The sequence below is a fragment of the Camelus ferus genome, chromosome 2 (genome assembly GCF_009834535.1).
Source record: "Camelus ferus isolate YT-003-E chromosome 2, BCGSAC_Cfer_1.0, whole genome shotgun sequence".
NCBI lineage: Eukaryota > Metazoa > Chordata > Mammalia > Artiodactyla > Camelidae > Camelus > Camelus ferus.
The window spans coordinates 6236972-6249113 of NC_045697.1; the positions used below are offsets into that span (position 1 = coordinate 6236972).

At 41.9% G+C, this 12142-nt stretch overlaps 1 long non-coding RNA gene across 3 annotated transcripts in view; it reads left to right on the top strand.

Moving 5' to 3' along the window:
- LOC116667949 overlaps window positions 1–12142 on the top strand; it is a 173661-nt gene that overhangs the window by 34151 nt on the left and 127368 nt on the right. For 2 of the 3 annotated variants that reach the window (XR_004324948.1, XR_004324951.1), the window contains exon 2: window positions 9980–10054. The exons of the other annotated variant lie outside the window; for it this stretch is intronic. This is a non-coding gene — a long non-coding RNA (uncharacterized LOC116667949). The remainder of the gene's footprint in view (window positions 1–9979; window positions 10055–12142) is intronic. 3 annotated transcript variants of the gene reach the window in all.

Consider the following 12142-nt stretch of genomic DNA (forward strand, 5'->3'; position numbering starts at 1 on the left):
TTAGGGCAGCAGTGCATGGCAGAGGGGAGTGGTCTTAGGAAAACGTTGAAGAGATAGGTGGAAGGTGACTCATCTCATCTCTGAAGAACAAGATTTCACCACCAAGGTGGGACTTTATTTTTGTGTGCATCTCGAGTTAAAGGGTCTTAGAACTCTTGAAGGTTTTGCCCGTGCTGGGCAATGTCCAAAGACTTCATTTTATCTGAACTTGGTCTCAAAGCAGCCAGCTAGGTCAGGACTTTCTAACCTCATTCTTATGGATGTCTCTGGCTGGATGAGTCTCCATTGTCGGGGGCTGTCCCGTGCACTGTAGGATGTTGAACAGCATTTGTCTACTGTGACAAATGTCTCGACACAGCTATACTTGGGAGCAAAATGTCTCCTGGCTGAATCAATGAGCTCAGTCCTTCAAGGAGTACCTGAGGGCAACTTGTAGCTCTTCTCCCATGGGGCCTTGGTGGATAGAGGCCTGGATGCTCTATTTCTCTCATGAGCTCAGAAAGGAGGGAGAATATTCTGGAGAGAGGACAGGATACTCCCCCCACTGAAGCCAACTCTTCCTCCTTGGATAGATCTCATCAATTTAGCTTCTACAGCCTGGCATGTGTTTGTTTCATTCTCTACTCTCACTTTGAGGAATCCTCTTCATCACTTGATTCTTTTGTGAAACTTGAAGCTAAACATGGTATCTTCTTCTTTATTGCACACACCCCAGTGCAAGATTCTTGCTACTCAGGCCTGAATCTGAATAACCCTTATATATTCATGTCAGACACACTCTGGATCATGCTTAGTTTATCTGGGTGGATGCTGAGTGAGAAACTAGCATGTGCTGTTGATGTTGGCAGTGGCTTCAATCTTTGTAGGTGACCTAAGGGGCCATGTTTGAACCATGTGCTCCTGGGGCCAAAACCATCATCAGAAGGCTTCTGATGACTCTCAGGAGTTGAGTTAGAATTCAATTTCTCTTAAAATATAATAATAATAAAAAACCCCAGGAGATTCATTACAAGGCGTTGACTCACGTGATTGTGGGGATGGCTTGCCAAACCTAAAACCCGTAGGGCAGCCAGTTAGGAAGTACAGTCTGGAAGTCTTAGGCAGGAATTGAGGCTGCAGTGCACAAGGGGCATTTCTTCATCAGGAAAGCCCCTAATTGGCTCCTCAGGCCTTCGAGGTGATGGGACCAGGTGCACCCACATTATCTAGGATTATGTTCCATACTTAAAACCAACTGATTTTGGACGTATCACACAATACTTTTGAGACACTAGTGTCTGAAATAAGTGGAAACTGTCGCCTGGATAAGTTGACAAATGAAATTGACCATCACAAGTTCTAAAGACCTTTTTTCTGGAGAAACTGAGCCAAGTGCTAAAAATCAGGAAAATGTCTGTGCAACCTGACTTTCCTATATACAGTTGACCCTTAAACAACATGGGTTTGAACTGTGTGGGTCTCTTTATGTGCAAATTTTTTCCTGTAAATACGCACTACAGTACTACAGGATCAGCTGTTTGAATTCACAGATACAGAGCCGTAAATGTGCTGGGCTGACTGTAAAGTTATACGTGGGTTTTTGACTGCATGGGGGTTGGTGCCCTACCCTGCACTGTTCAAGGGTCAACCATACTAATCTCCTGAAATCACCAGGATATTGTTTTTCCCAAAGCATAATCAAAAGCCCAGTAGACTTCCACACTCAGACCTCACATAGTACCTAGGATGTCCTACTCACACTGCATGTACCAATGCAAGGTACAGGGAAGGTTTCTAGGACTGTGGTTTCATAAATTCTTCTCTGGATCATCTCATGTGCTGCTGTAGCCCATGTCACTTCTATAGGCTTCCAGGGATCAGGAAATGTGCATGGTACAATGACACTGAAGTGGCCAGAGTGCCTGGTTTGGTCCTGAGGCAGGTGATGGCAGATCAGGACATCTCAATATCTTAGTTTTCCTCTGGGAATACAGTTTTTGTGGAGGACGTAAACAGTGATGAGCCCTGTCTTCCTCACCCCAGCTCTCTGGACCTCATTTGGAATATGGAATATTTTCATGGCCATGTACAGTATTAGGCCACCTGCCTCAGGCCACCAGATCTAGTGTATATGTCTGGATATTGCTATCTTGGCTGCCTCCCTCCAACATGAAAAGCTCCCTTGGTAGGGCTGGGTACCTCACACCTTCAGCTTCATTCTTAAGTGTGGCAGACGCTCATAAGAATTGACATTAGAGGGACTGAAAGGAAGGCTGATAAGATGGTGGTGGAGGGGGGGAAGCAACTGAGGGCTGGAAGGCATTGGGCTAAACACTGTAAGCACACTTTTAATTTTAGGTACTCCAGGGGCCTGAAGTTCTCCGCTGTAGGAGGTCAAGGACTTGACAAGACTTGAGGTCGCTACTGAGAACCATCTCTTGTTAGGTGCACAGGGAGTGGTCTCTAGCATGTGCTGCAATGCAGCTCCATGGCCTCCGTCAGGGGCAGGCACTGGATGAGCAAGGATGTCAACTATTGAATGAAGAGGAATGAAATGCAGCTCCTTTAGGCATAAAGCATCTTTGAACCTTATGAGGCACAAAGGGGACATTTTTAGCTTTAGATTCTGTCCATCTACCTCAAACAATGGTCTTGTAACCTTGATCCATGTTGACCATTGAAGCTCCACTTGGAACCCTTTTAGTTGTGGAATGCTCCCTGCCTACAAAATTTTCAGGGCATCAGAAATGTGGAGGCTGCAAAAGTGTCCCCCACTGCCAAAATGTCAGGGCCCAGTGCACATCTTGAGGGTTCCTTGTGTGAAGGAAGAAGAATTAGTTTGCTAATCACCATTGAAATCAAGGTATATTGATTTCACAGGTCTCCCAGTCTGTGGAAGCTTAGAATTTGTGCCTATAAGGCTCTTGTCTGTGCTGCTCTGTTGCTAATTTGAAGAAGGAAAGCAGAAAATGGACAGAAAGCCTAGCACAAAAAGAACCTAGTCAGGACTGCAGAGCTTGCTGTCTTGGGATCTGAGGTCTGCACCCAACACGTCTGATTTGATGTTCAGGAGAAAGTAATGGGTGAGTTGGTCTCCTAGTCGTGTCTTGACACCAGATGGCCTCTGTAGCATAAATGTCACCAAAGGGAAATGGGGAAAAGCCAACTTGTGTTCAATGTTATCGGGCACACTCTTGAAGGAAGCAATGCATAGCAGATGAAGGGTCTTTGGAAGAATGTCAAAGAGCTATCTCTCCACTCTAGGAAACAAGCTCTAACAATTTGGGTTGGGTTTATCCTTGTGGGCTGCTTCAGGTCATGAATACTCAAATCCTAAAGGTTTTACCTGTGCTTCTAAACAGATATCAAAGGCAGCAGACTGGTCAGATTTTCTCTTCTAAGAGCACCAGCTCGTTAATGTTTCCCAACCTCAGTATTGTTGACATTTTAGGTTGGATGATTCTTTGTGGGGAACTGCTGTTACACCACAGGATTTTTAGCAGTATCGCTGATCTCTTAAAGCCATTAGCTCCATTCCACAAATTAATGACAACTGAAAACCTCTCCTTCCATTGTAATATCATTGATAGAATGGATCCTGTCTCTAGTCAAGAACACTCTTTCCCCTCTCTAAAATTTAGAGCGCTAAAGCCCCTCTGTCAACTTACTGACCCTTCTGGTCTTGCTGGAGAGATTTCTTGCAGGGCAGAAACTTGAGTTGACCAAGGCTGGCTGGCCTTGGTCAAGCACAGAGCCTGGAACCCAGAGGAACTTGAAATTGAGGCTAGAAGGTTGTGATCTCCACCAAGGGAACTAACCTACTTGAACTGAGTCAATCTTCCACTGCTCCCTCCCTGCCATCTTTCCTTCTGCTACTCTGGGGAGTTGCTGGTTGGGATAGAAGTTGGCACAGGACTGAAATGACTCTGAGGTGCTCACCAAGAGATTCAAGCACCTACTGACCTCAGGTCACAGTTCAGTCATTTGCCAGTTGATGGAATCAGTCTGATCTTTGGTTCCGTTGCTGAAGCAGGCTTGGAACTTTCTTGTCTCAGTACAATCGACTGGCCCACAGGAAATTTGAGATCCTTGAGTAGACTTACTTGGACAATGTTGCTGGGTATAGGATTGTTTTTCCTTTTGAAATGACACCGGTGGGCCTTTTAAGTCAGAGATTGAGACATTTGGTCCGTGAATCCCTCTGCTTGACATTCTGTCACCTTGGACTGCATGGGAATGGGCATCTCCACGCGCCTATGGATGTGAAAGTTGGTTTACATTTCAAAGCAGTGTACCTTTATATTCTTAATGCTTGATCCTTGGATGTGTAAAGTGAACTTCTTGGCTTCTGTAAGTAAGCTCCATGTACCTCTAGTGTTTTATCACATGCTTACTGTATACAGTAGGGGCCAATTCTGTAAATGGATGTGTTGCACAAAGAACAGGAACATCTCTTGTGTCTTTGGTGTCGTTGCATTAAAGTGACATAATTGGAGAAAAAACCAGCAGCTTGTTTAGGGGCAAAATTACCCCTAGTTGAGGACTGCTGAACTAGGCCTTTCCTAGGAAGACGAGTAGGTGCCCACTGGTCTGACAATGGGTGGAGTGTTGAATGCTGACGAATTGAAGTTTCCTTTGATTCCAGAAAGTGGGGAGAGTTTGGATGGCCTTGGTCAGAGGTGGGGGATTTCCCCAAGAGGATCAGCTCTATCTCCTTAGAAATTTTCCCTAAATTTAGCTCATAAGACTTCTTATTCCCAATTGTATCCTCTTCCACTTTGGGGACTCCCTTTTCAACTCTTGAGTTGTGTTCCTGTAACTTACAGTTCAAAGTCTTCATGTCCCCATGTTGTATATTTCGATGTTAGTCCTTAGCACATAAATTCTTAGCATTTAAGTATCTGAATCTGACCTGTGTCCTCATTTGGAATGCTTTCCAGTCACATTTAGCTTGGATGGGAGGATGCTGAATGAGAAACATGTCTCTCCCGTTGTCTTTGTGAGGTGTATCCCTGGAGGTGGCATGAATGACTGCCCCTAACCATAACCACCTTGCTGCTGATAGCCATCCTTGGATGACTTCTGACCACTCAAGAAATTGATAGACTTAAATTCTCAATTCTTGGTTGATGTCTTAGGGAAGTAGTTAATTATACAAAAGAAGTCTGATATCTAACATTGGCCACTGTTTCTGCAGCCATTCTGCTCAAATTTCTAGGTATTGTCCATCAACCAGAAGTCTCATGGCATAAATTAGAAATCCCTAATGCCTGACTCATATTGATCCCTGAGATCTTTGCCCATGCTGGAAGGACCAGATGGAAAAATAGGACCCATGGTGTTGGAACAGGTGGCCATTGGATATTTATGCCCTAAATATATGCTGTTACTTGTGGGCTGATCAAGGGCCCTACAGTGTCCCAGACCAAACTCAGGGCCAAAATGAAATAGATGTGCCTGGGTGAGGGGTGCTGGCAGATGTAGGGGGTGTAGGAACTGAGCAAAAAGCCCACTCATGGGAGTTAGAGATACACAGGATTTTTGCAGAGAAGGAGAGGACAGCCTTTGGCTGGCCTCTGATTTGCTGGTGATGGACCAGGCTGGGAGTAAAGTGAATTGTTGGATAAATGTCCCATGACCAAAGTAAAAGATGGCAACTTCCTAAGTGTTCTGATGAAGTTTTATTTTGGCATTAAACACAGCCTGGTGACACTTGAGAGAATAGGCGTTATGGGAGGCACTCAGTTTCTAAGAAGTTGGCACAATTTTTCATTTCTCCAAATGTCTTCAAGCTTCAGTCCTCTTTAAATTGAGGCTGTCACCTTTTGTAGCTTCACTTTAATCTAGGGAATAACTCACATGTTAGTCTACCCCCCTGAAAGAGGGACCCATGTTCTCATGCCTTTTTTATTTTTAACACCTTGCTTGCTCAGCTTTGGGAAATATTTGATCATCACACATCTTCTGTTATGGCTGTGATTATTTTGTAAAAGATCAGAGCTTTTCTAAACGTGTGGATATCTTCCCTGTATGTATAGCTCTTGCAGGGAATTAACATCCTCCTATTATTTTTTCACTCATCCCTGGCACACGAGAATGATGCTTAAATCATTCCAGGTCAGTGGGGAATTGTCCTCCATAGGTCTTGCATTATGGGGAGGCAGGGCATGTTGGGTCAGACTCCCCATGAGTCGACACCCTTAAGTATAGTGGTGCAAGGATTAGTTAACAGTATCTAGTAAGATTACCTCCACAAAGAGGTTGGAGGGCATATTTGCCAAGGTGTTTCCAAGACATACTCACCAGGTTGTAGGTCATGTGAGGTCTTCATCTCCCAGGAATGCACTGTTACAATGCTGCTTGACAAGCTTTGCATTTCAAGTGCTTTAGTTAATTCTTGGCAATAGGTGAGCTCTCCTGTAATCATAGCAGGTTCATATATTCATTTAGTCTCATGGATCTGCGAGTAACAATGTCAAATTGTGACAAATGGTGACAATCTATTTTCTTCTGAGGGAGTGGATCTTAGACTGAGCATAACCAAAGACAATACTTTGGGCCAAGGTAGCTTAAACAATTCAACTAATTTTGCCAACTGAGTTCTAATTATTCCCTTAGTGTGTTCTACCAATCCAGAAGACTAGGGATGGTAAGCACAGGAAAATGTTGCATAACTGGCCCAGTGTTACAGACAGAGTAAAACTTGTTCTGTAAAGTGGGAGCCTCTGCCCTATGTAGTTCAGAGGAAACTCCCCAAGTTGGGATGATTTTTTCTAACAATACTTTACTAGCTGGTGTGGCTGTAGCTCTGTGACATGGAAATGCTTTTACTAGTAAGAACACAAAAAATCATTACCAGAACATATTTATACCCTTGAGAAGAAGATAACTGGATGAAGTCCATTTGCCATATCTCCAAGGGCTGTGAGGGAAGAGGAAAATGTCCCGCAGTTGTGTGAAGAGGCTTTTCTAGGTTATTCTTAGAATAAATTTGACATCTCTGATACCCAGGGGGCCATCTTTGGGGATGGTTTCCAATGGTATTGCTTTCCCCAAGATACCATTTTGTCAGTATTCCAATGAGTTAATTTCTGTGTGTAATTCAAGATTTGTTCTTCTAGGCAATCAGGGAGAACAGGTTGGCCATTAGGACTGAACCCCATAGGCTCCTTTTATTTATTTTTTCATTTTTATTGAAGTATAGTCTGTGTACAATGTTGTGTCAATTTCTGGTGCTTCAGTCATACGTGAACGTACATAGATTTGTTTTCATATTCTTTTTCACCATAGGTTACTACAAGATACTGAATATAGTTCCCTGTGCTATACAGTATGAACTTGTTGTTTATCTATTTTATATATATTAGTATCTACAAATCTCAAACTCCCAATTTATCCCTTCCTACCCTATTCCTCACCCCAGTAACCATAAGTTTGTTTTCTGTCTGTAAGTCTGTTTCTGTTTTGTAAATAAGTTTGTTTGTTTGTTTGTTTTTTTGTTTTAAGATTCCACATATACGTGCTATCATATGGTATTTTACTGGTTTGATAATTTTCTTTTGTATTAGCTTGGTTTCATTGTGGCTTTTGTGACTCTATTGTATACTTTTGATTTGTGGTTACCTTGTTTTTCAAGTATGTTAATCCCTTACTATATCTGTTTGCTTTAGACTGGTAGTCATGTAGGCTCAAACACATCCTAAAAAGAATGAAGGAAAAGAGTGAGAGAAAAAAAATCTATATTTTGTTGCTCCCCTTTCTCACCTTTGAGGATTTTGATTTATTTTTTTTCCCTAAACATCTTTATGTTTATTCTCTTGCAACTCATTGTAGTTATTACATTTCTAATTATGGTTTTCTCATTTCAATGGCTTCCTGCTTTTCTATTTAGAGTAGACCTTTCAACATTTCATTTAGCATAGGTTTAGTATTGCTGAACTCTTCTAGTTTTTGCTTGTCTGTGAAATTCTTTCTCTCTCCTTCTACTCTGAAGGATAGTCTTGCTGGATAGAGAATCCTAGGTTGCAGCTTTTTCTCATTCATGACTTTGAATATATCTTGCCAATCCCTCTGGCCAGCAATGTTTGTGTAGAAAAATCAGCTGAAAGCCTTTTGGGGATTCCCCTGTAACTAACTCTTTGTTTTTCTCTTGCTGCCTTTAGAATAATTTCTTTATCTTTAACTTTGGCCAACTTAATTATAATATGTCTTGGTGAGGTCTATTAGGGTTCTTCCTGTTTGGGACCCTCTGTGCTTCCTGTACTTGGATATCTATTTCCTTCTTTAAGTTTGGAAAGTTTTCAGTCATGATTTCTTCAAATACCTTTTCAGTTCCCTTTTCTCTTTCTTCTCCTTCTGGGACCCCTATTATGCATAGGTTGGCATTATCCCCTAGGTCCCTTATATTGCTTTCATTGGTTCTTACTTGCTTTTCTGTCTGCTGTTGTGATTGGATGACTTCTGTTATCCTGTCTTCTAAGTTACTTATTCATTCTTCTGCATTATCTGGTCTCCTTTTGATTGCCCTTAGCTCAGCTATTGTCTCAACCATTGAGTTTTCCATTCTTAATTGGCTCCTCTTTATAGTTTCTATTTCCGTTTTTAAAGTATTCTCTGCTGCTATTTACAGCCTCTATTATTCCCATAGGCTCCTTTTAAAATCAAACCTGCAACTTTGTTCTACCCATTTCTATGTCATGTTGTATAGCCAACTGTTGAGCCTCTGTAAATTTCCTTTATGACTCCAATAACCTTAAGAGGCAATGGGATTAGGGTCAAATCTAACAGGAATTTGGAGGGCTTTAGACTTAACAGCAGCATCAGTCAATTGATATCCTTTGCTTTCCTCCATGTTTTTCAGAGAATGCCCAGAAGTTTTTGAAACAAACAAAAGATTTAGGCATCTAGATGGAATCCATAAAGCTTAAGACATAATGTTTTTAATCTTCTTCCCAAGAGAGGTCAAGAAACCCTTGTTTCCAGAGCATCCCCAGGTCATGACCTACACCAAAGACATCTCCACTATCAGGATGTATGTTAGTTGTTTTGTCTTTGGCTAAAAAGCAAGCCCAAGCTAGAGCAAAAGCTCTGCTTCCTGAGCAGAGGTGGCCTCCAGTAAAGATTCAGCTACTACAGGTGGAGTTAAAGACACTATAGCATATCCAGCTGTATGTCCAGTCTCATATGTGACCCATCAGTAAACCAGATTATTTCTGCATTATCCAGGGGGGTCTCCTGTAAATTTATATGAGGAGTTAGCAATTGATTGGTCAGTGCCAAGCAGTCATAAGGAGTTCTGTCATATGGAAGAAAGAAGAGTAGCAGGATTCAAGGTGTCAGAGTGAGCAGTAGTTACATTTGGAGAGGGCAGCAAAAGGGTTTCATAAGAGGTCAGTCTGCTGGTAGACATTGAGTATGAGAATTAAGTAGGGCTTCCACTGAATGGAGAATGCATACTGTCAGTGGGGAGCCCATGACAATTTCCTTAACAGCGTATGTTTGCTGTGGTCATGATTGCTTGCATGTAGAGAGATAGCTCTTTGACCACTGGATCTAACTGACCATGATATCCAATATGTTTCTGTCCATGTCATTGGGCTAAGACTCCTAGTGTTTCCTTCTTTCATGTACGAAGATGAGGAAAGGCAATTTATAACTGGGGTGTCCTAAAGCAGCAAGTGGGTCATAGAAGCTATCCTTGATCCTTTTAAATCCAGTTTCAGATTCCTCTGTCCAGTCTAAGGCCTCTACTTGGTCAGCCTTAAAGCCTCTGTATAAAGGCTGAGTTGTAATAAAGAAATTTGGAACCTAACTTCTATAGCAATCTGTTAATCCTAAAAAATCCTTTCAATTATCTCTTGGTTTTAGGGAGAGAAAGACAGGATACCTAAAGTGTGGTTAGGGTCTAATAGTACCACTCTGTTTGAATATTAAATATCCTAAATATTTCACTTGCATTTTACAAAACTGAAGCCTTTCTTTTGTGTCCTTTATATGCCAGTTCTTACAGCAGATGAAGGCTGTCCTGAAGCATCCTGGTTTCTTGCAATAGGAGCATACACCCTTGGAGTACCAAGTAAGGCTTGAAATCTTGGTTTGATGGACAGTTATTTCATTTGAAGGTTTGAGTCTGAGCCACTTGGATCTGAGAATCCTTGGCTCTGGTAGCTTTCTCTTTGGAGATTTCTGTCAGAGTCTGAGAAAGCTGTTTAGCTAGAGTAGCAAATTCATGGGGTCTCAGCATAATCCACGTTAAGGAATGTTGTTTAACTAAGATACTTAAGGAATCTTGTAATCCTGCCAGAAAGGTAGAGTTAAATAGACTGGCAGTTTCATCTGTCAGGGTTTTAATGTCAGAACTTTGAAAAAATTTCAAAATACCATAGTCATATACTTTTGTGAGGCTCATGCACAGTTGAATAATGTACCAGTTAATACACTTAGGAAATAGTTATTGAGAAGTGAGAGACCTTTAGCCAACTTTTGAACATCTGCTTGTCCCCTTGTGCCTACTCTAGGAAAATCATCAGTAGGATTATTCCAAGCAATAGTCTCCATTCCTTCTCTAGACATAAGCCCTCCTACAAGCAGATGTAGTTGTTGATATAAATCTGAGTAGCCACGCTGTTTCAGTGAGAAGATCAAATTATCTCGGACACTCAGTGGAATCCTCTAACACTGGGAAAGCCCTTAGCTATGCATATAATTAGTCCAAGGGATATATGTGATTGTTTAGATGCTGTCCTCACTGGACCTGGCTTTAAAAGGGGCTGCTGTTAAGGGAGGGCAGTATGGCTAGCCTGCTGTCGGGAGATCAGACTTGGTATTATAAAATGAAGTTTAGAGAGATAGCGAGGAGAGCATTGTGGACACTCAGAGGAGCAGGAAGGGGCAGAGGGAGCCAGGGAGAGTGCTCTTGGAAGCCTCAGGATTGTTCCAATTTGAAAGTCTTCAGATAATTGCCAGTTTGTTTCTCTGAGGGAAGCAATAGTGGATTCACTATTACGTTTGGAGGCTTCAAAATACCAATTGAAATATGCTTCACATTCTTGTTCCATAGCTTTTCTCTTGAGCATCCAAATAAACTCAGGAATCTCAAATGAGTGGCAAGGGGGCCAACAGTTTCAAGTTGTCATGGGTGATTTTAGTCCAACTTAACAAATTGAGAAGAGGAGGGCCTGATGTTTTAAACAGAAAATAAGCCAGAGTTCTGCACAGCAGTTGCCCTTCGATGGTGCCCTAAGAACAGACTCCCTATAGCTGAGTAGTCACCAAGGTGACTTCCCCTTTCAGATAGTTGGCAACAGAGGACATCCAAATAAAGTGTAGAGCCTTGAGCAAGATGGGAGGTTTGGACCAAGAGGATTTATCCCCATGACCCAAAGCCACCGAGGAGATGATGGAGGACAGTAGGCACCATACTTATGTCTGGTAGAAGTTCAGCCACTGGCTTCTGTTTCTGACTACCACATAAAGCCTATCAGTCATTATCAAGGCACTCATCAAGTGACTTGATTAAAACTTTGTTCTTGGAAACCTTGGTACTGCTTATCTGGAGCCTTAGAAACTACAGTTCAGGAGACACAAAACATGATCTCACTTACATGTGGAATCTAAAAAGCTTACAGATACAGAAAACCAATGAATGTTTTGCTGGAGGTAGGGGGCAGGGGTAAGGGTTAGGCAAAATGGCTGAAGAAAGTCAAGGTACAAACTTGCCAGTTATAAAATAAGACGTGAGGCTGTAATGTGCAGCATAACAACTATACTTAATATTGTATTGGATATTTGAAGGTTGCTAAGAGAATAAACCTGAAAGTCATTAAGAGAAATTTTGTAACTATGTATAGTGACTAGATTAACTGTAGTGATCACTTCACAATACATAACAAATATTAAATCATTATTGTACATCTGAAGCTAATACATTGTATGTTAATAATATCACAATGTGCAGGAAAGAAGAGGGATAGGAAGAAAAGGAAAACCTTGACCACAAGGGGGGATTTTCAAGGAAACAGCTGACCCATGATATGTACAGGAATCTTAGGGGCAATAGGAAAACACATTTACCAGAAGGAGGGTTTTCTCAAAGTCAGACATGGTCAACTCTACCTTGCTCGATCATTTGACTGACATGTGGAGGGTGCCCTAGTACTGCATC